Below are 23,820 nucleotides of genomic sequence, written 5' to 3' on the forward strand. Positions count from 1 at the left end.
CTTAAATTCAAGACCTAATAATTAAGTTGGCTTAGTTGACTGAACCTCGGCTTTACAGCAAAGCACCCAAGGACTGAGGGTGGGGGTCACTCTCAGAGATTTTTAAGTCAGCCTTCGGAAAGTCGAACTGCTCTGTTGATAATCTGATAGATAAGGGCTTTGACTGGATAACTTCTTTCAGATTACAATCACTGGTCCGTTTGATTTTTTTAAAAAGTGTTACCAGATTGCCCTCGGATTTCATGGTTTTCCCTTTGCTATAACCAATAGAGCTAAACAGCGATGAACGCAAAGTCCACGGTCCGCTTGCAGGAACGCACACCTCTCCCCAGGCCCCGCGGCCGCCCGTAGAGCAGTGACTTGGGAAGAGACCAGTTGAAGGACTGGGGCACTGAGCACAAGTAGTGGGGTGTACGTTTCCTTCCCCTTCTTAGGCTGCCACCGACTCTTTCTGTGTTATTTTCCTCCCCAGTTCCCCATAGAACTCAGTACCAGTTCCTCATCAGTACCTACGGATGGTCAGCACGGATGGTCAGCACACTGAGTGTCTCTGCTGGGCTCTTCCCAAGAGGCTCCGCCTGGGCTTGTTCCAGGGCATCCCCCAGACACCGGGGGTGTGGCTTACCTTTACTGCAGCCTAAGGGAGCTGCAGGTCAGAGCTGCACTGACTAGGTCCATCACACGTGGGGCTCAGATCTGTGCCCTCATTAGGCCTGGGTCCTCCTCTTCCTCATGCACCTTTCAGTCCCAGAGATGGGGTCTTAAAGCTTCTGCAGACTGAGGCTTTTTCTGTCTATATCCTAGCATATCTCTCTCTCTCTCACACTCTCTGTCTCTCTCTCTCTCTCTCTCTGTCTCTCTCTCTCTCTCTCTCTCTCTCTCTCTCTCTCTCTCTCTCTCTCTTTCAGCATCTGTTGGAGCCTGCAGCCACTGCATGGGCCTGAGTTCAGCCTCCTGTTCCCAACACTTTCTCCTTCGTTACCCTCTGTGCCCAGTTTGTGGCCCTTGGCTTTGCCAGCCTCCTGCCTTCTGGCACAGGAGGCTTTGAGGCCTCTGCCTACTTCCACCATGACTAGCTCACAAAGCAGACTCCACACGCACAGAATCTGTTGGATGATGTTCATTCCTTTGTTGCTCCTTAATTCATGGTTTTTCAGAAAGAAAAAGAAAGTAAAGATTTCTAACACCAACACTTGAGGTTTCCCAGTCCTCCGAATGACTGTCCCAGGTAGAGTCCTAACAATAATGTCCATATTATTATTGATTATCGAAGTTGCCTTTTAAAAGTGATTCTTGAGGGGCTGGGGGTTTAGCTCAGTGGCATAAGCGCCTGCCTTGAAAGCAGGCAGTCGTGAGTTTGATTCCCGGTACCGATAAAAAGGAAAAAGACAAAAAAAGTGATTCTTGCAGCAGGGTGTGGTGGTGCACACCTGTAATCCCAGCACTCAGGAAGCCAAGCGAGCGAGGCAGGAGAACGGCCTCAAATTTTAGGCCAGCCTGGGCGACATATATATACATGCACACATGTATACATATATCGGGTTCATGAACATTTTTGTTTGCCAAAAAAATGTTTGGCAAAAGTTTGCTTCTTCTCTAAAACTCTGATTCAAGTGGCAAACACGACTGTGGCCATTTTCCCTAAGGCAGACTCTAAAAGACTAAAAGACTCAGAATGGAAAGGAGAATTGGAATGATAAGGACTCACTACCTTATGCTGAATGCTCTTACACCCTTTCAGACTTTGTTATTTTTAAGCTAGTCAGTCTAGCTTCAGGTATAGAAATTGATTTTAAAAATGCACATCTGTGTAGCTAGGGTTTGAACCCAAGTCAGCTGGTCTCCAAAAGGAAGTTTAAACAAATGCTGAAAAGTAAATTTCTATCACCAATTACACAAAGGTGGTTTACATTTTCCTGCAATTTACACCTTTTTTCCCAGACCAGTTAAGTTTCCCCCTGCACTGGTAAAGTGCTTCTTCTCATAATTGACTAGACTTTTTTGGTAAAGCGGTAAAAGAAGGTTTGCTGCGAAGCTGGAGAGGACAAAAAGGCTGAGAGTCCAATAAAAATGTGTTAACTGGTGTGTGAGAGCGTGCCTAGTGACAGTGGGACACCTGTCTCACCTGAAGAGCACACGGACCAGGCTGTGCACTGCGTGTGAGCTGCTTGCCTAAATGCTCTGCTCTCCTGGACTTGTCCCTTGGGCTGGAACAAAGCACTACAGTCATTCCGAGCCTAGAACATCATCATGACTGGGCTTCCCGGTGGTTTCGTAAGGTATCGCTGCTCTAGGGTTCCAAATAAACACGATATGCGCACACTTACCTCACACTTCCCTTGATTTACATGTCCTTGCCTAGATCACTTCCAAAAATTCTTAGTAAATGCAAAAGGAATTTATCAAATAAATGTGCTATCTTTTCCTCCAAAGGGTTGTTTCTTGGAAGATCCGTTCCAGATTCTTCTTTTGTGACTTTTAACAAACTTGAATCTACACACCACTGTTGGAAGACTACAGTCAGCCAATTTATTCAGTTAATTTGCATCAGTCTAAATGTTTCCTGACAGATCACTTCCGTCCTAAGCACCAAGTACTTTTTAATCCTAGGCAGGTTACTGCTCAGCATAAATGATTTCCCATTTCTCATAAAGATGCCCATCATTAAGAATATTAACACACATTCCTTCCCCTCGGATGGAAAGGGCTGTCATTCTAGCAATGTTGCTGCATCAGCCTTTCTATTGTCAAACACAATAAATGATGAGAAAATCAATTTACTCTTTAGAATTAGTCAAGTGAGGAATCCTTTGAAGTGGGAGGCACGAGGGAGGGGGCACTTGCCTGGATTCTAGAATCACATAAAAGCAAGTACTGTATGTATGTTGGTAAAATGTTGTGAAATTTAATGAGGACTATTTGTTGCCATAAGATCTTCCAGACAGAATCTATCTCTGCAGAAGAACTCTCTACTCCTAAAATAGAGCTTTGATGAGCAACAGATGTGCTTAAATGAACCCTTGTTCCACTGAAGCAAGAAGATATTTTGATTTGTAGGAGGCACAGGGCAGGAGAGAGGGGATATGAGAGCAGCGCGGCATCTGCGTGGAAGCTGTTTGTGGGGTCAGGTGATTATTTATTTCTTCCATGAAGTTTCTCTCGGAAGCCAGAATGCAAACGAGCTGTAATGAATAGGGTTTAATGTGCAGAGGATGTCCCACATGCTGCTTACGGAGCAATTTGCATTTGTACTCCACAGACTGTGGAGAGGGAAGCCTTTGATGGCCAGTCCTAACCTCTAGAGCAATCTATGCCCTGGCAAAGAGCTGTGAGTTCCACAAGTCAGTTTCTCCACCCAGAAAGGGGAGATTAGATCGTTGTTCAAGAATGACAATTATTTCATATTCGGGAATGGCTAAATAATGAAGTGCCTGGGTCCTATAGAAATGCCAAGGAGAAAAGAAGATTAATTTCAAGCTGAAGTCTAGTGCAAACATGACCTTCCTACTGTAAATCTCATGAACAGGAAAAGAAATTACATTGAAAGCTTTGCTTCTAGGGTTGAGAATTTGAAAATATATTAATATAAGGATGTTTCTGGTAAAAAAAAAAAACAAGATCTGTTTATTATAATCTCTTGTCTGTGGAGATGAGGAAAAATTTTCTGCTACATTTTCTGGAAAGACCACAGTTAACAGAAATTTAAGTGACAGGAAAGGAAGGGTCATCTTTTCTTTTTTTTTTTTTTTTTTTTTAATTTTATTAAAGGAGAAAAGAAAAAAAAAGCAGGGAAAAGGTACAAGCTATACAGATTTACAGAAAAAAAATGAACCGTAGGAAATCACTAGTTAATGGATTACATATTGTCATCTTAGAAATAATTGTTCAAGTCACAAAACTAAAGCTTGTAAAGTGGACATTCCATCAATGATACTGCAAACAGTTCTGTTCATTGATCCAATAAAACTCTGTGATATCATTTTCTATCTTATACACTTAAATATACATGCAGTTATATAGTTTGGAGCACTTTCTTTTCCTCTCTTTTGTACCATGACTATTACACATTTTGGGTTTCATTGCTCCCACGGTTCTTATTACTTTTTTGGAAGAGAGTAAAACCAAATGTGACATAACAGAACAGAATCGGTCAAGTCAAAAGGGTGGACATAATAGATAATGTAAAAACATAATACAAGGTTATCAACAATGGTTACCATAATGCCTCCCGCTATCTCTAATAGAATTGCCTATATCGTTAGTTATAATACAATTGAACAAAACAGTAAAGAATAAAACCGACAAAACCAGAACATTGGAGACATTGTAGGTCTTCAAAAGTAGATAAAAGTCAACAAGAATGGGCGTCATAATGAATCTCATTATCTTTACAGCTGATGCCTAAACTTTCGAACCTGATACTATCCAGCAAAACAGAATAGGGGAACTTCAGTTAAAAACCAGATGGTGAGAGTAATACAGGGCTTTAAATCAAGGTAATGAAAAGTCAAAGTGGGTTACTATAATATATCCTGCTATTTTTTCCTTTAATTAAAAGGATAAAGATAAAAAAGTAAATAATGGGGTGGAGATTGAGATAAAAGAGGGCATAACAATGAAACAGCGCAGATCAAAACTTAACCATTTAAGCAGAATAGTGTTTCACCACCAGATAATCCTAACCTAAAAGTAGTTACCATATTGTCTCTTTCTTTGAAATCCTTGAGTACAACTTCGTATACTGTAGCATTAAGTATATCAAAACAATGTAAAACCATTCAAGAGAATGACAGCATTACAGAGTATTTAGAATCGACTAACAGAAAATGAACAATGGTTTCTGTATAATCTCCTTGTCTTTAAAAGGTTTTTGCTTATACTATCGTGCATAATAAAATCCAATAAGATACAGCCTATTTAGACCATTGGAGACAGAAGGACAAAAGTTAGATGAGACTTCAAAACAAGATGATACTAAATCAGTATTACCTATTAAGATGTCATTTTCTCCAAAATAGCTGTTCCTATCATCCAATCTTCTCTGCCTCATTTCTGTTGAGCTCTTTTTCTGTCAGTAGCTGTCAGTTTGTCTTCTTCATTTTGTTCTCTGCTCCATTCGTTGTGGCCTCCCCGCCAATATTTCTGGGTTCTTTGTATTTTTCTTTTTTTAGAATATCCTGCAATACTCTCTGTAGAGTTGAATTGGTGGTTGCAAATTCCTCCAGTTCCTCTTTATCCTGGAAGCACCTTGTTTTTCCATCAATTTCCAGGGACAGTTGTGCAGGATATCTCAATCTTGGCTGGAGATTATTATCTTTCAAAGCTTGAATTATTTCCCCCCACGCTCTTCGTGATTTGATGGTTTGTGCAGAGAAATCTGCTGTAATTCTGATGGGTGTTCCCTTGTAAGTGGTCTGTTTTTTGTCTCTGACAGCTTTTAATATTCTGTTCTTGTATTGAATTTCTGGAATTTTTATTATTATATGCCTGGGTGTTGCTCTGTTTGGGTTGTAGGTAGCTGGGGTCCTGTATGCCTCATACGTCTGAGTATCTTTACCTTTTGCTAAATTAGGAAAATTCTCCTGGATTATTTCTGTGAGTAGCTTTTGTAGTTCACTTGTTTGTGTCCCTACTTCTTCTTTTATGTTCTTAATCCTTAAGTTATGGATCCTCTTATCATCTTCTTGTCTTTGTATTATTGCTGTTTGTTTCTTTGTTATTTTTAAGAAGTTTTTCATTTCATTGTCCCATATTACAAGTCTGCCCTCCAGTTCAGATAGTCTGTCCTTAGTTTCTTTCAAGCTGTTATGCCAGTCTTCGATAGACTTCTTAGTATCTTGGTAGTCCCTTTGAACCTGCTTCACGTATTCTATGCTTTCTCTGTTTTCTCCATCAAACAATTCTCCCCTTTTTTTCTGTTCTTCCATTCCACCACCTGTTTTTTCTTGGGTGGTACTTAGCATTTCTCTAACTATTCTGCATACTTCTAGCTTCAGGTCGTTGATAACTTCATTCCTGAATTGGTCTATGAGGCTCTCTATATGCTGCCTTATGTGTATTGGTGCGGTGTCTGCTATTGCCTGTTTCTCAGAATTGGGGGCTGAGGAGCCTTTCTTGTTGCTGCCTCTTCCCATGCTGCCTCTTCTTCTCTGTTCCTTATATATGCAAGCTTATATAAGAGGCCCAGCTTCTCTCCCAGTCAGCCACAGCCTGATCGAATTGCGCCAGTTAGGTGTTCCCGCTCACCGCTGCGCACCAGGGAGTTACGGACCGGGCAGCCTACGCGTCTCCCCTCCCGGCCACCGTCAGGCTCTGGGATCTGGGTTGGGACAGCCTACCAGGTCCGCCGGCAGCGTCACGCAGGCCAGGCACTTTTCACCAATCCCACCCGAGAGGGGGATGTGTGGCTGGAGTCACCACCGCGCCCTGCTCCCGCAGGACTGCTCGGGCCCAGAAAGTCCTCCGCTGGAGTCAAACTGTGGTAGAGTGTCAGTTTCTCTCACTCACCTCACCACAAGTCAGTGCACGCCTCCCTGCCATTCGCAGATTGCCGTTCTCAGAGCTTCTGCGCGTCTCTCTCCTTGCGGAGCTGCTGTGGAGGCAGCCAGCCGCCGCGTGGCGGGAAACCCAAATCTCGGCTTACAATGGCGCCGGGGTCGAGCCTCCACACCGAGGCTTTTCTGTTCCTGTTTTAGCACCAGGACTGCATTCCAAGTTGGTTTCTCTCAGCCCAGTTCGTTCCTGAGTCAGCAGAGCATATCTCCACCTGCTTATGTCTCCTTAGTCCGCACCATTCCTGGCTTCTGAGTCGAGTCTTTCAGAGAGCCTCCGGTAGTTGCTGTTATCTGTCCGCCATGTTCTCCCGGAAGTCCTCGGAAGGGTCATCTTTTCATTTCTTTGCCTCTAGGCAGGACTGGAGTTGAGTCATCTCAGGAGAGAGAGCCATGCTATTGCTCCCAAACATCTCCAGGCGAGAAGGATGAAAAGTAGAGCAGATAACAAAGCTCAAGGGCCTTGAAATTAGTAAAGGTCAGCTCTGGTCCACATAATTTCAGTTCAAATTCATTTCTATTTCTGCAAATAACCTGACACTCAGCAAAACTCTAAAGGATGACTGACTTGGCACTACTTCCCTGTAAAAATTCCACTTGGTATTAGTGTTACTGTTCTTTCATTGTTTCTTTCATCTCTTCTTCACAGTGTGAAGCCCCACTCTGGGGCTCTGGGGATGGCCAGGCATACAGCACTCTAGGTGGACAGAAGAGACCCACAGCGGTTTCCTATCACATGCTCTCAGAGCCGCAGCGGGACACGGGCACAGAGGGACCAGCAGAGACTGTGGGGGGTTTGCGCTCACAGAAGGCTGAGGGGCGCCTTTCCTGGGGAGAATGTCTCTTTTGAAGAATTGCTTGGCCCAGCTCAGGAGGAAAGTTGCTAAGCTAAATTAGGTTCAGGACAAGGAACAGAATGGCTGGTCAATCCAGAAAGCAGTATATAGGGGTGGGCCAGGTGGAGAGCTTAGTCCCTCATGGGGATGAGGAGCTCACACTAAGGTTGTTGGGGCCTAGTCAGCCTCTGAGATGGAAACACATGAAATTTTAGGCCTTATGAGCCTAATTACCCATATAATTTGTGCCAGTTTATTTATTTATCTAGAGACAGGATCTCACTATCCAGTTTAGACTAGCCTAGAACTCACTTTGTAGTTCAGGCTGGTCTTGAACTCACAGAGATCTCCTGACTCGGCCTCCTGAGTGCTGGGATTACAGGCATATGCTACCATGCCTGGCAGAGGCCAGGATGGTCGTGTTCCCTGGATTTTGTGTTCTCTAATGCCTTTCTCATGCTGATTGTGTCTTATATGAAGAATCACTTTTGTCTGGTTGCATACATATGGAGGTCTAAGCAGTCTTTCTAGTAAAAGCACTCTTAGGTCAAGGCTATACCATTAGCTAGATGGTTCTTGCAGAAGTATCCTTCACTTCTTATTTGTTGCTATTTATTTTTCGAGATAGTCTCACTAGATAGTCCAACCTCGACTTGAACTTTTCTCTTGGATTCGAATGAAAAGAAGAGAGTCCTAAGTGATCCAGACAAATCACATTTTTAACTGTGTTCACTTGATACTGTCACAAAGTAAATGTTGACCGACTGTATAGCCGAAGGGTAAAGCAGTCCAGCTCGCCAGTGTGAAGATGCTCCCTTCTGCCTTCCACATCTCAAGCCCAGCACTGTCAGGATGGTCCTGCCTGAGAGCTCGGCCACACTGCAGGCTCTCTCACTCTCTGGATAACCAGAGGGGAGGTCACAGGCAGAGCAGGGGCAAGTTGACAGTGTCAGACAGAGGCTAGATATCTAACCTGGATCTGATGGACAGCCTTTCACTCTTAGCTGTCCGCTCTTGGACAAAGCATTTACTATTTCCAGCCCCAAGTTTTTTGTGGAACTGGGGACAGAAACCAGGGCCTTTGCACCCCAATCCTTTTTTGAGTTTTTTTTTTTTTTTTAAATATGGTCTCATTGAGTTGCTAAACTGCCTAGGCTGGGCTCAAACTTCTGATTCTCTTGCTACAGAGTGGAAGACTAATAGGATTACACGAGTGTACCACCATGACTAGTTTGGACTCCAAGTTTATTGACTGAAAAATCTTTAGGGTTTTGCTACACTGCCCAGGCTGGCCTTGAATTCTGGGGCTCTTACCCCTCGGCCTCCTGAGTAGGTGACACATCAGGAGTGGACTGCTATGAAGGCCTAAGTGAAGCACTTTCTGTAGGCAAACCCTGAAGAATCTAAAATTACTCTATAAAACAGGCAGAAATGATAGTTTTTTGCGTGAATCTCATGAGTAGATCTCAAGCTGACTAACCCACCGCCCCCTCACAGAACCCCTCTTTCCTATACCTGGCTGAGGTCCCCAGAGTACCTCTGTGAAAGCCCAGGCTCCTTGGAACTCAGTTTGATAAGCAGCTAAAGTGAACTAATACCTCAGTTTCCTTCCAGCTCTCAGCAAAATGAAACAACCATAGATTGTGAAGCTACATTTAAGTTTCTGACTTCTAGTTCTGCTGCTCTCTGGCTGTATGATGAATGTTATGGTTTGGATTGATTGATTGATTGATTGATGGATTGATTTTTGTGCCACTGTGGATTGAACCTAGAGCCCTTGCACTGAGCTACATCCCTAACCCTTTTTAGTTTTTGAGCCTGACTCTCACTAAATCACTAAATCACCCAGGCTGGGATTATAGGAATGTAACTGAATTTGTGATCTTTCTGCCTCAGCCTCCAGGAGTGCTAGAATTACAGCCACACCATCATACCAAACTCTTATACTTATTTTGGAAAAACGATTCTGCGGAAAATATTTCAAACATGTTTTTCCCACAGTGAAGAAACATTACTAAGGGAGAGCTAGCTCAACTGTTCTAATGTAGTAACCTCCCCCAATATTGACAAAATGTGATGAAGTACCGAATAGCAAAAGAGGAATTGGAAGTCGTGAATTCTGGTGCTGGGGTGTAGCTCACTTGCCCGGCATGCTGAGTCCTTGGCCTCACTCCCTAATGCCACTGAAGCGGGGAGAGAACAAAATAAAAAATTAAAAAAGAGCATGAAAGCATCTAGCCGAATACCTGAGACCCAGGAAAGATAAATGGTAGCTCTTCTAAAGGTTTTGGCTCTGACCTGCACAGAGCAACATGAAGGAAGATTCTTGGACTGTTAAACGGCAATGAGATCTCTGTCATTCCTGAAGCCACACCCTCAAGAACTGGAGGCTGAAATTCTTTAGGACCTGAATTGGTTTTGATTGTTCCAAATTAGCGGAGGCAGGAAAATTCTTCTAATTCACTGAACATTCTGCATGGCCTGGACAGCTTGTGCTGTGTGGACACACCCTGAGTCTCTTCAATGACGCTGGCCCATCCAGCCACCACGGATGGAATTTAAAGCATGTTGCTTTTACCGAAGAATAACAGAGGAAATGTCATGGAGAAGGCTTTACTACAAAGCCACAAGAAATTCAGTACCTGACAGATCAGGTTCTGGATTTCACCCGGTATCATAACGCAGCTCACCAGAGAGCTGTTGCTCATTGGCTGGGCATTGTTTCAATGGCCTGCATTCTCCCAATAGTGTGTATGTGTGTGTGTGTGTGTGTGTGTGTGTGCGCGCGCGCGGGCGCGCGCGCGCGGGGTGGGGGGGTGTGTCTCCCATAAAATGATCCCAGAGTGTGGACTTTCTGAACAGTCTCACTTTGGGGGGATATTCCTAGTATCGAATAGTGTGAGTTCCACTTTATAGGCCCTCTGTAGTATAGCAGCTGTGGCGCTGGATGCTTGCAGTTCTGTTCCCCTACAAATTCACATCCTAAAAGAAAGTTGACTCAAAAGTTAGCTGCACCCTTTCACTTTTTTTTTTTTTTCAGTACTGCAGATTGAACCCAGGCCTTCTCACTGAACTGCTTCCCAGCCTCTCCCTCCCTGTTTTTTGAGACAAGGTCTTGCTAAATCACTAAATTGTCCAGATTGGGCTCAGACTAACCATCTTCCTATCTCAGCCTCCCAGAGTGCTGGGGTTGCAGGCATTACATTTTATAAAAATTTCCTCCACAACATCTCTCTCTCTCTCTCTCTCTCTCTCTCTCTCTCTCTCTCTCTCTCTCTCTCTTTCTCTCGCTCTGTCTCTCTCTCTCTTTCTCTGTCTCTCTCTCTCTGTCTGTCTCTGTGTTTTTCTCCCTCCCTCCCTTCCTCTCGGTGTACGTGGCGCTGCAGGATTGAACCCCGAGCCTCAAACCCGTTGGGCAAGGGCTCTACGCTGCGCAGCCTTGAATACCTCACCACTTAAGCCGCGGTCCTCTCCACAGGTCATGGCCCAGGTGAGATCAGGTCAGCCGTTAGTTAATACAGCTCACTCTGCACCTGATTTCCCAGGGCCCTGCCCCAGGCCACCAGGGAGGACAACAGGAGGTCCCAAACCTTTGAAGGCAGAAAAAGCAATATGAACAGGGAGAAAGGAGGGGAAGTTTGCGAAGGTCTTTGTGGGGGAGCGGGAATTTGAACTGAGCCTTCAAGCTATCTGGAGTGCGGAGGATCCCCGCTGAGGAGTGGGGTTGTCAGGTAGGAAAAGGAGGGGCTGAAAGCCTCTCTTTACAGAATGATTCATATTCTAATGTGCTGGGGTGAGCGGCTGGTGCTGGAGGTGGGAAGGGAAGTGGGAAATTAATGTGGAGACAAATTGTGGGCTTTGAATGCCAGGATGAGGAATTTCCGTGCCGGGGAGAGTGCTAGGGACAGGGCAGGACAGTAATAAAGAAAGTGTAGGTAGCAAGTTGGGGGTGGTGGCACACTAACTCGGTGCCGGCCAGAGTAAATCAGCGCTTTCCCAGATGACCCGAGCTGTTGGTGGAAGCAGCTCTGGGTCTGTTTATAGCTCCCACAGAGGAAGGAGCAGAGATCCTGCGAGGTTTAAATTGGAGGACTTCTGGGGCTCGGGGAACTCCTTCCAAACCATCATGGGGAAACTGGTGGCCAGCAATGATGACAGGGACCGAGCCCCCGCCGAGCTCAGGACCATCCGTGCTTCCCATCACCGCGGGCCGCCGCCTCGCTCGCGGAGCCTGGCCGGGCAGCTACTGTGCCGGGTGCCGGCCGGAACCGCACGCCTGGAAAGCCGGGCCGGGCCGGGCCGCCCCTCCTCCGCCGGCCAGCTGCAGGCAGTTTGTTTGCCGAGGTTTGCATACACATATTGAGTTGCCTATTTTTTTTCCAGTCAGTTCAGCAGTGTCCCGAAATTCACCCCCAGTGCAACTTCTGTCTCCGCTCCTCCTCTTCTTGGAACCGTCTCTTGTTTGTCTGGCAGCGCCGGTCCTTCGGGGGTGTGCGAGGATGAGGATGAGGATGGTGATGATGCTGATGATGCGCGGGCTTATATAACGCGCAGCCTCCCGCGCGCCCTGCGCAGACCGCGCGCCCTCGGGGACCCGGCGGCGACCTCATCTGGGGCGCGGAGCGAGGGGGCGCTGCGGCCGGCCGGGCGGGCGGGCGGGCCGAGGGCGGAGGGCGGGCCTTCCCGGCCCCGGCTCCTCGGAGGTCAGGGCCGATAAGGGACAATGCCTGCGCCCCGGAGGAGGACGCAAGGCCGGCTGCCACCTTGTCTGCGCTCCTGCGTCCCCTCCCGGCTCCCAGCGCCCTTTCTCTAGAGAGGACTCGCAAGGCGGCGCCTGTAAGTATGATGCTCTGCCTGACTCTCAGCAGGGGGAGGAGAGGAACTTTTCCTGGCTGCCCTTGAGCACTGCATGTCACTTACTCCTTCCCCTCAAGTCTCTTCGGGGCTGATAGAAAACGTGTTTCTGAGCGAAGTCCTGCACCCAGCGTGGTCCCTGGGATAAGAGGGGTGAAGGAGGAAGCTTCTGATAGCTCACTTAGCAAAACAGCACTCAGGAGGCACCTGGACTGGCCACTTGGAGGGCATCCTGCTTCTCTCTCTCTCTCTCTCTCTCTCTCTCTCTCTCTCTCTCTCTGTCTCTCTGTCTCTCTCTGTCTCTCTGTCTCTACTCCACCCCTCTAGATATGAATGTCCTGGTTATTCACCTGCCTTCTTAGGCAACACTGGCAACCACTCTGATCTTCAGTTTATCTCCCTTGCGAATATTCACAATTTCAGTTCACTATATTGTTGAAAGTTTCATTTCACACTCAGGAATAAATTCCACTTCTTAGTGTGGGCTTGAAACTGGCACCCCCTTGTGTAAACTGTTCAAAACACTTAACTCTAATGAACATGTTGATTTGTATTAAAGTTTTTTTTCACTGCGTGGCTGAGGGGTTTTCATATTAAAGGAACATGGACTTAATTTCTTCAGCCTTGGCAAAATCCAGAGCCGTGATTAAATTGAGTTTCCGGGAAGAATGATGAAATTCACACAGTATTTTTCTCAGGGGTGATGCTCATGGCTCAGAGAAGCTACTTTAAAACAGTGGATTGAGAATAACTAACAAAAAGACAGCTTTTGAACACACAGAAACTGTGATTTGCCAATTGAACAAGCCAAGAAAATAAAGTTCTATTTGGGGTAATTTGCATTTACGAAACCATGATTATACTTTGTTATACTACGAATTAGAGAAAACTATTACCTTAGTATTTCAGGTGAGAAAACTAAGAAATTGGTTATAAGGTTAAAAAAAGAGATGTTCTCATGCTATGTTACTGAGCTTGGTTGTCTTCATTGTAGATAAGCTTTAAGTGTGAAACCCATGTATAATACTGTATTCACTATATATGTATTTAATTATCTTGGGGGCTGGGGATTTAGCTCAGTGGCGTGAGTGTCTGCCTGGCAAGCACAAGGTTATGAGTTTGATCTCTGGTACCAAAAAAAAGGAGGGGGTCATATTTAGTTATCTTGAACTTTGATTTTTGAGACAAGATCTTGCTATGTAGTCCAAAGTTGCCTTGAATTCATGATCCTCCTCCTCAGCTGCCCAAATGCTTAGGATTATGTGTGTACACCACCAATCTTGGCTGGTTTGGATCATAAACGGCCCCCAAAAGCTGAACTTACATATTTGTTGTATCTGTTGAGTACTCAGTGTTTCACATGATAGTGTAATATCCAAACGAAAAATGTTGTATCAAATTTCTGTCAGTGGAGCTATGTTTCATTATTTAACAAGCATATCTGTTTTTGAGATTCCCTTTAAATAATATTTCTACTTCAAACTATCTGCAGCTCCTACTACATAATTAAACTTGAAAATAAGACCAGATCCTAGGGTGCTTTTACCCCTAAATTTAAAATTGAATTCTGTTCTCTAGCTAGTTTGATTACAAAGACCAGCCATAGAATCTTAACATTGATGGCAGTGGCATACACAGTCACAGTAGAAAAAAAGACAGATTTGATAAGATCTGAATTTGAGCCTTGTTTTGGCCATTGCTTGATTTATAGGGTTACCTTCGAGAGCCTTAAGACTGTTAACCTCAAGTTTCATATCTGTGAAATAGGACCAGTGCTACCTACTCCAAAGCAAAGAGAAGATTGCTGAAAAGGCTTTAGCAATCTGTGAAAACAGTGTTTTAGTCTATTTGGGGGCTTTTCCATTTACTCTTATTTTTTACCATTCATTCAATTCCTTCATTTTATTATGCATGTGTTATGGATTATGTGCACTGCTGATACATAATGTGAGGAGACTGACAAAACAACAGATTGTATTCATAGCCCTATGGTACCTGCAAAAACAGTCCTGTGTTCAAAGCCACAGGGATACTGAGGCAAGAGAGGTTATCTCTTGCTGAGAAAACCAGAGGAATTTTTCACAAAGCTGATGTTGACTGTCTGAGTTTTAAAGGACAAGCAGGAGACAGGGAAGAGAGGACATTGCAGAAGAGATAGCATAGGACAACAGAGGGTCCAAGCCAGCTTGGGGGCCGGATGGTGCAGGAGGTGCGAGGAACACCCAGCAGCACGCAGATTTATTGGGGGTCCAGTCATTACGCTGGCACTTCCTGCCCAGCTGTTTGGACCTGTGAGCTCTAGTGAAACAAACTCACCCATGGACCAGCCTCGGACCTGTGATTGTTTTACTTTCACATTAAGCTAAAAAGCAGGCCCAAATGTCAGTCCACTATGTCACCAACACACTATTTGGACCAATGTGTAATTTTTTAGGGAGTGGTGCTAGGTGTTGAACCAGGACCTTCTGCATGGTGGGTAAGCATTCTACCACTGACCTGTATTTCCAGCCTAAGTAGCTTTGTTTATCTGGGCTATTTTGTTTGCTGCAAATTCATCTCAGTGATGGAAACACTGTAGCACAACCTCCTTGAACATTCAAATTCAGTAACTTTGGAGAGACTTTGATCAGCGGGGAGACACAAGTGAGTTTTGTGTGAAGCTAAGAAGGTGCAGAGTAGATGTGATTTACGTTTTAGAAGTATTTTGTACTTATTTATTTTTGCCATGCTGGGGGTTCCAAATAGGGCTTTGCATATACTACTGAAGCACCCCAACCCCGGCCTAGAAAGATATTTATAAAGCATCCAGTAGCCCACGTGAAGTGTGGGCGGGCAGCAACCCTGGGAGAGCAGCTGAGAGACTATTGTGTAAAGCGAGAAATGCAGAAGGCCTTAGGTGGATAGGTGACAACAGGCTCAGATTCCAGACATACTTAGAAGGTGGGACATTCTTGCCTCGGAACTGGGTAAATGGAATGATGGAAAGGAAACCCCATCATAGCAGTTTTGCGATTGGACCCCTAAGTAGCTGTAATAGAATAACCGTAACGCAAGAGGAGGTACAAGTTTACAGAAAAAATAGTTCTTTGGGAGCGAGAAGAGGAGGAAATGTCAGGAGGAGTCAGATTGCAATGCTGGCTAAAAATGAAAAGTAATTTTTAAAGAAAGCAATTTTTAGAAAAAGTATAAGAAGGCTAGATTTTCTATAATTTTGAGGAGAACTATAAAGACCGAGCTCCCCCTCTTATGTTCTGATGTCCCCAAGAAGCATCAGTATCTGCACTCCTAGCGTTACCACTTTCATCCTGTCTCCCTGCTGTCTTTAATCTTGGGTTCCTGCAGGCTTTTGTGTCCCTGCCTTCAGTGAATTGTGGCCCCATTAGCTTTTCTACAGGAAGGCCATGTCTAAGCAATCTCTCCATGTGCCCCCTCAAAGAGAGTAATTTCTGCTCCCACTGAGCCTTCAGCAGTGGACAGAGGCTAAGAAGAAAGATCTGTGAGCAGGCAGATACTTATCTACAAGCAGCACCTACTCATAAAGAATATTTACTCAACAACAACAACAAAAATGCCCTTTCTTTAGCAGGGACTTTGCGCTTCCTGTGACCCACTCAGGGACTGAAGCAGGACAGCTAACTTCTTACCTGGACAGTGGATGACCTGCCTCCTGCCATTTCACCCTTCCTCTGTGTGACAGGAAGCAGCTCTCACCCTGGACTAGGGCTGGGGGATGTCTGGTGATATTTGTGAATTTTTAAACAATGACAGCTGGAAGAATGTTAATGTTTTGAATGAATGAAAACCCGATTAGCAGACAGGAAGCTGTGACTTTTAAATCTTTGAAGTCTGATTACTTGATGACCTCAGTTTCCTTATCCCTCTCACCTTGTCTACACTTAGCACTTAATCTTCTCTGGCTAAGTTTCTCTCAGATTTCCTGGGGTTCAGAGCTCTTGCCCCACCTAAGCACTTCAGAGCAGATGCCATGTAGTCCCAGATTTCATGGTGTGTTTTGTAAAGTCATATAATATTTCTTTCTGGTGGGTGAACAGTGTCAGCACATTTAAAGAAACTCTTTTATTTCCATTCCTAAATATAAAAGACTTAATCACTTATTAGAAACATAGCATTTGGTTATACTCTGAATTCTGTAAGGATTTTAATAGCTCATCTCAAAATCTACCAGACTTCACAAGTTATCTTTGACTTTGAAAATGCTGAAAAATAGTTTCTATTTTTACTGAAATTCTTTTGCTGTAAAACAATAACAACAAAAAAAGTCTTCCCAAAAGGAACTACTAACTAATGTCTTGGCTATGCAAAATAATCATGAAATAGATACTTTAGAATAAGATGAACTAGCGTCACGGGAAAGCTTATTATAATAAACTGTTATTTATTATAATACTTGAGGGGAATTCCCACTAGCACAAATAAAAGTATGAAGCATATACTGGGCTTCCATATATGGTGCTGGCCACAGCACATTTAGATTACTGAAGCCATTTAGAGTCTTGGCTTCCTAAGTAATTGCTGCACTCCTCACAGTCTTTTCAGGTTTGCAAACATAATGATTTACTCCAGGCCAGGCTCAGCCTGAGCCACTGCGCTTGCCTATGGCCCATGTGAGGAGTGGATAAGTCGCAGCTGTGCAGCCCCCAGGCACCTGAGCCCCAAGCATTGCTGGAGTTTGCTTCATTTCTAAGCTTCACAGAAAGCTGGACTCTTCCCAGCTCGCTCTTGGGTTTGGCTTCCTGCTCACATGTTTTCTGGTCCCATGTCATTGTGCATGAAGTAATAATGGTCCCATATGCGCTGTCCACAATACATTGTCCACAATGGCGAGATCTGTGTGGTTCAGTGCAAGTGTCCTAATGAGGGCGGGTTGGATCTTCCCCCATCTCTTCAGGGACAGCAGTTTGGAACCAGTTATTACTCTCCAACATAAAGGCAGAATGCACTTCAACAGCAAAACTAAAGTCACTTGTAGGGGATGACTAAAGGACAAATGCATAAGAAAAATAAACATTTACCTTACGCATCTGTTTACATGATGTGTTGTACAATATAGAAAATGCCTCCAGCTCACAGTTTAAAAATATCAGTTACTGTTTGAGCACTTTGCTAACTCTGAATGGTGCTAGTGTTTACCAATGAGGACGGTTATGTTAATGGTATTTCTCTGCAGCAAGATTTGATGAGTTTACTAAGTTCAAGAGTCAGGAAATGCAGCTCAGTTTCTGAACAATTCAGAAAGCTAGGCGAGTTGAAGTCCCACCATCTAGCTGCTGTGTAGCAGGATTCATGAGTAGGAAGTGCAGTAGTAGCCCACAAACATAGAAAAGCCAACCAGATTGTTCAGGGAGAGCAAAGTATCATGCTTAACCTCCTGACAAATCAGCAACAGGTAGAATTCTGGCATTCACCCACACTTACCTGTGGATATTGTATGCATATTGTACAGATAGATTTGTGGAATAAGAAGGGATTTGGGAGGTCTATCAATCGTACCTTGTTCTTTCAGTTGAGGAACAGAAAACCTGAGAATCATGAAAATTCTTTCTCTCTTTTCCTCTTTTCTCTCTCCTCCCTTCCTTTTTTCATTCCTTTCCTGTGGGGATTGAAGCAGAGCCTCACACATGCTAAGCAAGTATTCTGCCCCTGAACCACACCTCCAGCCTCTCTCCCTCCTGACACACATGCACACACACGGAATCATTGCTTACCAAAAATGTGTCCTACTTAAAGGAAAATGAGCAAATGGCTCCCAGCTAGGACACTGGTTTCCTGGTCCTTTCGAGTATATGTTTATCAGTGTTAAGGCTGTGGGATAAGTCATGCTTCCTTGAAGAACCAACCACTCAGGAGCTCAGATTTGATTTTGATTTTTTGTGAAATCTCATAGTTTAGCGCAAACAAAGCTCTAATTCAAGATCCTGTCTCAGTCTCTCAAGTGATGAGATTACAAGAGTGTGCCTGGCTGATTAGAATATAGTATATTTAACCAAAATTTGAATAAACTCTGAAACAATACAAGGACTGGGATGTGACTCAGATACCGACCCTGCTCGCAGAGATGCTTGGTAACTAAGTCACTGGCACCACATGTGACGACAGTATAAACTGGACTCAAAACCCAAGCAACAGCTGTCACTCTGAGGAGTCTAACCCTAACCAGAGGCCTGGGGTGTGGTTCTGCAGTGGATGCTGGCCCAGCATGTCCAAGGACCCAGTTCCATCCCCAGCACCACCAGAAAGCAAATAACCACAAACCTGACCCAGACAGACTGTACGATCACAGCCACAGCAGGAAGAGCAGGACGACATAAGAAAGTGCTGCACTGTGTGGCACACATTGTAAATGTCAGGCGTTCTGGTGAGAGAGTCAAATGAGAATTGAGGATTTTCGGAAAAGGGATTTTAGCAGATCCCAGAGCAAGTGGTATTAAGAATTTTAATATGTGGAGCTGGATGCGGTGGTGCACTCCCAGCAATTGGGAGGCTGAGGCAAGAGGATTACTGTGAGTTCAAGGCCAACCTGGACTACATAGTAAGTTCGAGTCCAGGCTGGACTACACAGGAAGACCTTGTCTCAAAAAACAAAAAACCAAAAAACCTCAGAATTTTAATATGTGGATAATAGCAGACTTTTTCAGGTGCCGAACAGCAGGGAAGTTTGGAGAGGTCTCCGGAAGCAGGAGAGCTTAGGCTTAGCTAGGGGTGGTGGTGCATACCTGGAATCCCAGCATTTAGAAGGCTAAGGTAGGAGGATTGCAAATGCAAGGCCAGTCTGGGCTACATAGCAAGACCACGTTTTAAAAAGAATAGAAGCTGAAGAAAGGGGGCTGAGGTGCTGTCCAGAATTGTTTCTCAACTTGAACACCAAGTAGGCCACAGGCCACAACACCCCAGTGCTGGCTCAGGGTTGCTACCTACTGAACTGCCAGTGAAGCAGCAAAATCACAGTCTGCCTTGCGTGACCTTTGGGGGTCAGTTCAAGGATCACCCCCCCCCCGCCCCAAGATTTCCAAACCTGCCATTCCTCAGTCCCTGATACAAAGAGCACAGCATCTTTCTATAGCCTGCACACGTCCTCCTGTACACTTTTAACCCGCCCTACATTGCTCACAACAGCCAAAGTAATGTTAATGCCATGCAAATATTTGTCACACTGGACTGCTTAGGGAATGATAACAAAAAAGAAAATTGTGTCCATTTTAAATATATAAACATTTCAATAATATTTTTATCTGGTTGTCTGAATCTGTATTACAGAACCCACGGATGGGGGGCTGACTACAAATTATTGTATCATTGAAATCCAGAATAATTAAACCTAACTATAAGCAAAACCATAAACGAGTGCTATTATAACCAATAAGATATAGTTTTACTGAAACTAAAGGATAAATTTGGCTAACCGTGGTGGCTCATTCCCGTAATCTGAGTATACTGGGAGGCTGAGGCAGGTGGATTGTCTATCCTGGAAAACTTAGCAAGACCCTTCCTCAAAATAAAAAATGAAAAGGACTATAGATATAGCTCCATGTCAAGGCTCTATGTTCAATCAATAGTACTACAAGGAGGAAGGAAGGAAAGAAAGAAAGAAGGAAGGAAGGAAAGAAAAAGAAAATTGTTTTAATCAGATATTCAGAAATGAAATTGGCAAAGAAAAATATTCTCCTTGCATACTGTACTATGCCTAACAAACCACTACCGAACTGGCTCACATGAAAGAACAGCCTGTGAGTGGCTGAGGACCAGGTTGTGGAACTGAGTGCTTTGGTCGCTGGTCCATCCTATCACTTGTTGCTAGGCTAGTGCTATATCACTCACCTACACCCGCATGCCCTTAAATGCCTTGTCACTGAAAATATGCAAGAGAAGTTGTATCTTTAGTACTGACTTTAAAAACAAATCAGCCCAAGCAATATTTAGCAATATTTATGGAACACCTATTGTGTGCCAGGAACTCTTCAAAACTTTTCACATGGATGTTCTCATACAGTCCTCTTGTTAACCCTGCAGTGTGGACACCATGTTTAATCCTCATTTTCAGAGGAGGATATTGAAGCATAGAGACATTACATTCCTTGCTCACACAGGTCACATAGTAATTGCTATAACCCGTAATTCAGGCATTTAAGTTAAGAATCTGCTGCTTTGAAAAACATGTTCAGAACAGTCTCAGAAAGGGTGGTGGGTATCATTGGAACGTTAGACTGTGCCAGCTGACCACAGCCGGATCTTTGGGCATTACACTGAGATTTATTTTATTTTGTGTGTATGTTGTGTGTATGCTGGGCATGGAATCTAAGGTTTTACACACGCTAAACACACCAGCTCAGATGTTAAAAGTAAATTTTAACTTCACGCAAGCTCAGGATGACATGAGCATTTATATCTCCTCTCAATTATTTTATTATTAAAAGATAAGCACATGTGTGATGCTTATAGTAATTTGGGCTATTTTCAGGGACTTGGAATAAGGCACGGAAGTTCTAGAACACCCTGATTCCCAGGATTAAGAGCACAGGGAGAGGGTATTCTAAAGGTTTCCTGAGCGAAGGATACCAGACCCCAGAGTGTGGCCTAAAACTGTCAGAGGAGCAGCTCAGAGGCTATTACAGTAGAAACAGAAGGGATAGGGGTGTCCTTGGGAGGAAGCTTGCGCTGTGCAACCCCAAGGCCAGCCTCAGGCATCTCACTGTAGGAGAGGTGCTTTCAGAGAGAGGGAAGAGCTGGGGCTGCTCACTGTCAACCTGAGTCACCAAAGCCAGTTCCCAGCGGGGAGGAAGCCAGCTGCCCCTCCAGTAGTCCCCCCTACCCCTATGTCCACAAATAGCTGTGCAGTGGGAAAATAGACAGGTTGACTGAAATGCTTTGTTAAACATTGCTATTTTACGTGGGCAAGAGAAAAAACTTAAATGCCAAGAAAATTTTGAAGTATTATTGTCACTCCTACTGTTCTGGTATTATTTCTTTTCTGTGTGTGTGTGCATGGTACTGGAGGTTGAACCCAGGCTCTGAGCTATATCCTTAGCTCTTTTTATTTTAATTTCAAAATAGGATTTCACTAAGCGCTCAGGTGGGACTTGAGCTAGTGATATTCCTGCCTCAGCCTCCTAGAGTGCTGGGATAACAGGCATGCACCATGTCATGTGTGTGTGTGTATAGTGTATATGTTAAAGTGTGTTATAAATAATAGCAAGGTTGCTTCATCAAATACTTGATGCACTAAAATAGATGTTTCCTCTTAAACTATTTGCATTATTTTAGTCACTTACATTTGTCAACTGTCATAAACACAGAATATGAACAAATTTAGCCTCTTGTAAATGCTTCCTTTGCTATTCATCAAATAATAGCTTACAGCAACCTTAACATTTTATAAATTTATAAAACTTTATAAATGATTCAGCACATTTTCCTCTAAAATATTCCCACAAATATTCCCTCAGCATTCCCATCTGAAATTAGATGTCACCTAACTTTTAAACTTGGAATACTTTATAAACTTTAAAGTAGAAACTCTTCTTCATTGGCTCTATGAACTCTAAGCAAAGAACAATATAAAGTGATTTTAGTAGAAGTGTTTCCCATGAAAAGGAGCAGGTAAAAAGGGAAATTTCTACAAAAGTACTGAATCTCCCTTGGTAGCTTTAGGGGACTAACAAGTGAGTATCAGAAAATCAGTTGCGATAAAATTTAATGAGTATTATTCCTGAATTTCTCTTTTGGAAGCCATGAAAGCAACCTCTGAAAGAGGACAGGACTTGCTGACAAGATGCAGCTGCTGGCACTTTTGTCCCTGTCCCTCGTAGGTGTTGACCGCCACCCACCCCCACTGCTGAGGAAGGGATTTGGCAGATAACATGCAGGTTCTTCAAGGCAGAATAATTGCAGAGAATTGTCAGAGGTATTCTTATCAAATTTTTATCTCTTGACTAATTATAATAGTAAGAACTAGCATAAAGAGAGGGAGTCAAGGGCCCTACATCTTCCTGTGACATTCTCAGTCTTCTTGGCTGAAAGAGCTAAAAAAAAAAAAAAAAGGTCTTAAGTCACCTGACATCCACCCACCATCATGCTGGGGAATGTCAGAGCTCTGAGAAATGGCTAAAGGGGAGGAGTGGCGGGCCAGCCCTACTCAGCCCCACAGGGCACCTCCCCTCCTCAGCAGCCTTGCTCCCCGCCTGTCTTCACAGCTTCTTGGCCACCCAGGCAAACACCGGTAAGGAGAGAGTGTGGCACAGACCGACCCACCTCAGCGATTGCAGCCCAGGTTGCAAAAACATTCTCAGGGGTTGAATTTGTGTGACTTTACACTCCTTAGCGTTTTTTCTCAAATGTCAGTAATACCCCAATCAACACACTGCTGTGGAAGCTGTTGAGTTCTTTTGGCTTCAGATTGCTACTCCTTAACCTCATTGTCCTTAGCTTGATTTTCTTTCCCAACCTTGTGTTGACCCAAGTTGGCTTGGAAGCAGTCCTCTCGTCACCAAAATGTTCATGACTCTCACACAAAAAGCAAAAACCTAGTAGAGTCTTACATCTGGCTTGAATTTCAGGTTTATCTTTTGAAGGATACACATTTTGTCTTCATTCTACAAACAAGGGAGAGGGGTAGGGGGTGGAAGAATCTGTGGGGAGAAGTGAGTGTCTGACTGGAGACCTCGGCCTTAGGAGGCTTCCTCTCCTCTCAGATGCTTGATTGAACGAGGGCCTCATTACTACACTAAGGAGCTTGTCATCCAAGCAAAATCAGCAGTCAGGCGATGCAGTTCAAAAGAGAGGTTTCCTTTACTTACTTCAAATTCCAGACAAGAGAAGAAAATATTCCAAAACTAGACAAGATATTTAAGGTCAGTGGATGGAGATGTGACTTCATTCAAATTCTTTATCTTTTTGAGTCAACTTGCCAGACATTTCTTTGTGAAGCTCAAGCCTATTGCATCAATTTTTTTTTTTTTTTGAAAGAGGTTGAACTTCGGTAACTAGAGAAAAGCTGTAAATTAACTAGAGAAAAACTGGAAGAACTTAACACTGGGGGCCCCCCTTTATTTTCCCAAGAAACATCTGCAGATCTGATTTCTTCAAGCATCTACCTTAGCGTACATGGATGTGTCTGTGCATACCCATGTGTGTGTCAGGAAAAGGTCACTTTTCTGAAGTGCTATGTTATTTGTTATGTGGTCAGTAATCTTTGATTTCACACTTTTCTTTCATAATGGGAAATTTCTCCTCTTTACACATTATATCCTTTTCATTTTTCAGCATATTCTTACTATAAAAAAACAGAAATAAATGTTTTCTCTACTAGTGGATCAGAGTCACTTGTCAAATTTAACGCACAGGACACTTTGATTTCTTAAAAATCTGTACGCTGCCTGTGAGTGCTGGCTCAGGTCTGTTTTTTCCATCTTTGGGCTGGAAAATTCAAATTTAATATCTGACTGACTACAGCTTCAGAGACCTCTTTCCCTTCCCAAGTCCGTAGTTTGAGCTGGGTTAGATAAGCAGCTGAGTCACTTCCCATCACCACATCTGTATTCACATGTCCCCAGTCTTCAAGTCCA

At 43.9% G+C, this 23,820-nt stretch overlaps 1 protein-coding gene across 7 annotated transcripts in view; it reads left to right on the plus strand.

Annotated features, from left to right (window-relative positions):
* Positions 1 to 23,820, plus strand: part of Sulf1 (sulfatase 1) — a 162,613-nt gene that overhangs the window by 20,082 nt on the left and 118,711 nt on the right. For 2 of the 7 annotated variants that reach the window (XM_063257431.1, XM_063257428.1), the window contains exon 1: positions 12,044 to 12,223. The exons of 4 other annotated variants lie outside the window; for them this stretch is intronic. The gene's annotated coding sequence lies outside the window, so the exon portion shown is untranslated. Of the gene's footprint in view, positions 1 to 12,043; positions 12,224 to 23,820 lie in introns of those variants that run through there. One more of the 7 variants, XM_005008254.4, reaches the window with a different exon arrangement.

The sequence above is a fragment of the Cavia porcellus genome, unplaced genomic scaffold (assembly GCF_034190915.1).
Source record: "Cavia porcellus strain 051 isolate PalLab524CR breed Dunkin Hartley unplaced genomic scaffold, mCavPor4.1 scaffold_10, whole genome shotgun sequence".
Lineage (NCBI taxonomy): Eukaryota > Metazoa > Chordata > Mammalia > Rodentia > Caviidae > Cavia > Cavia porcellus.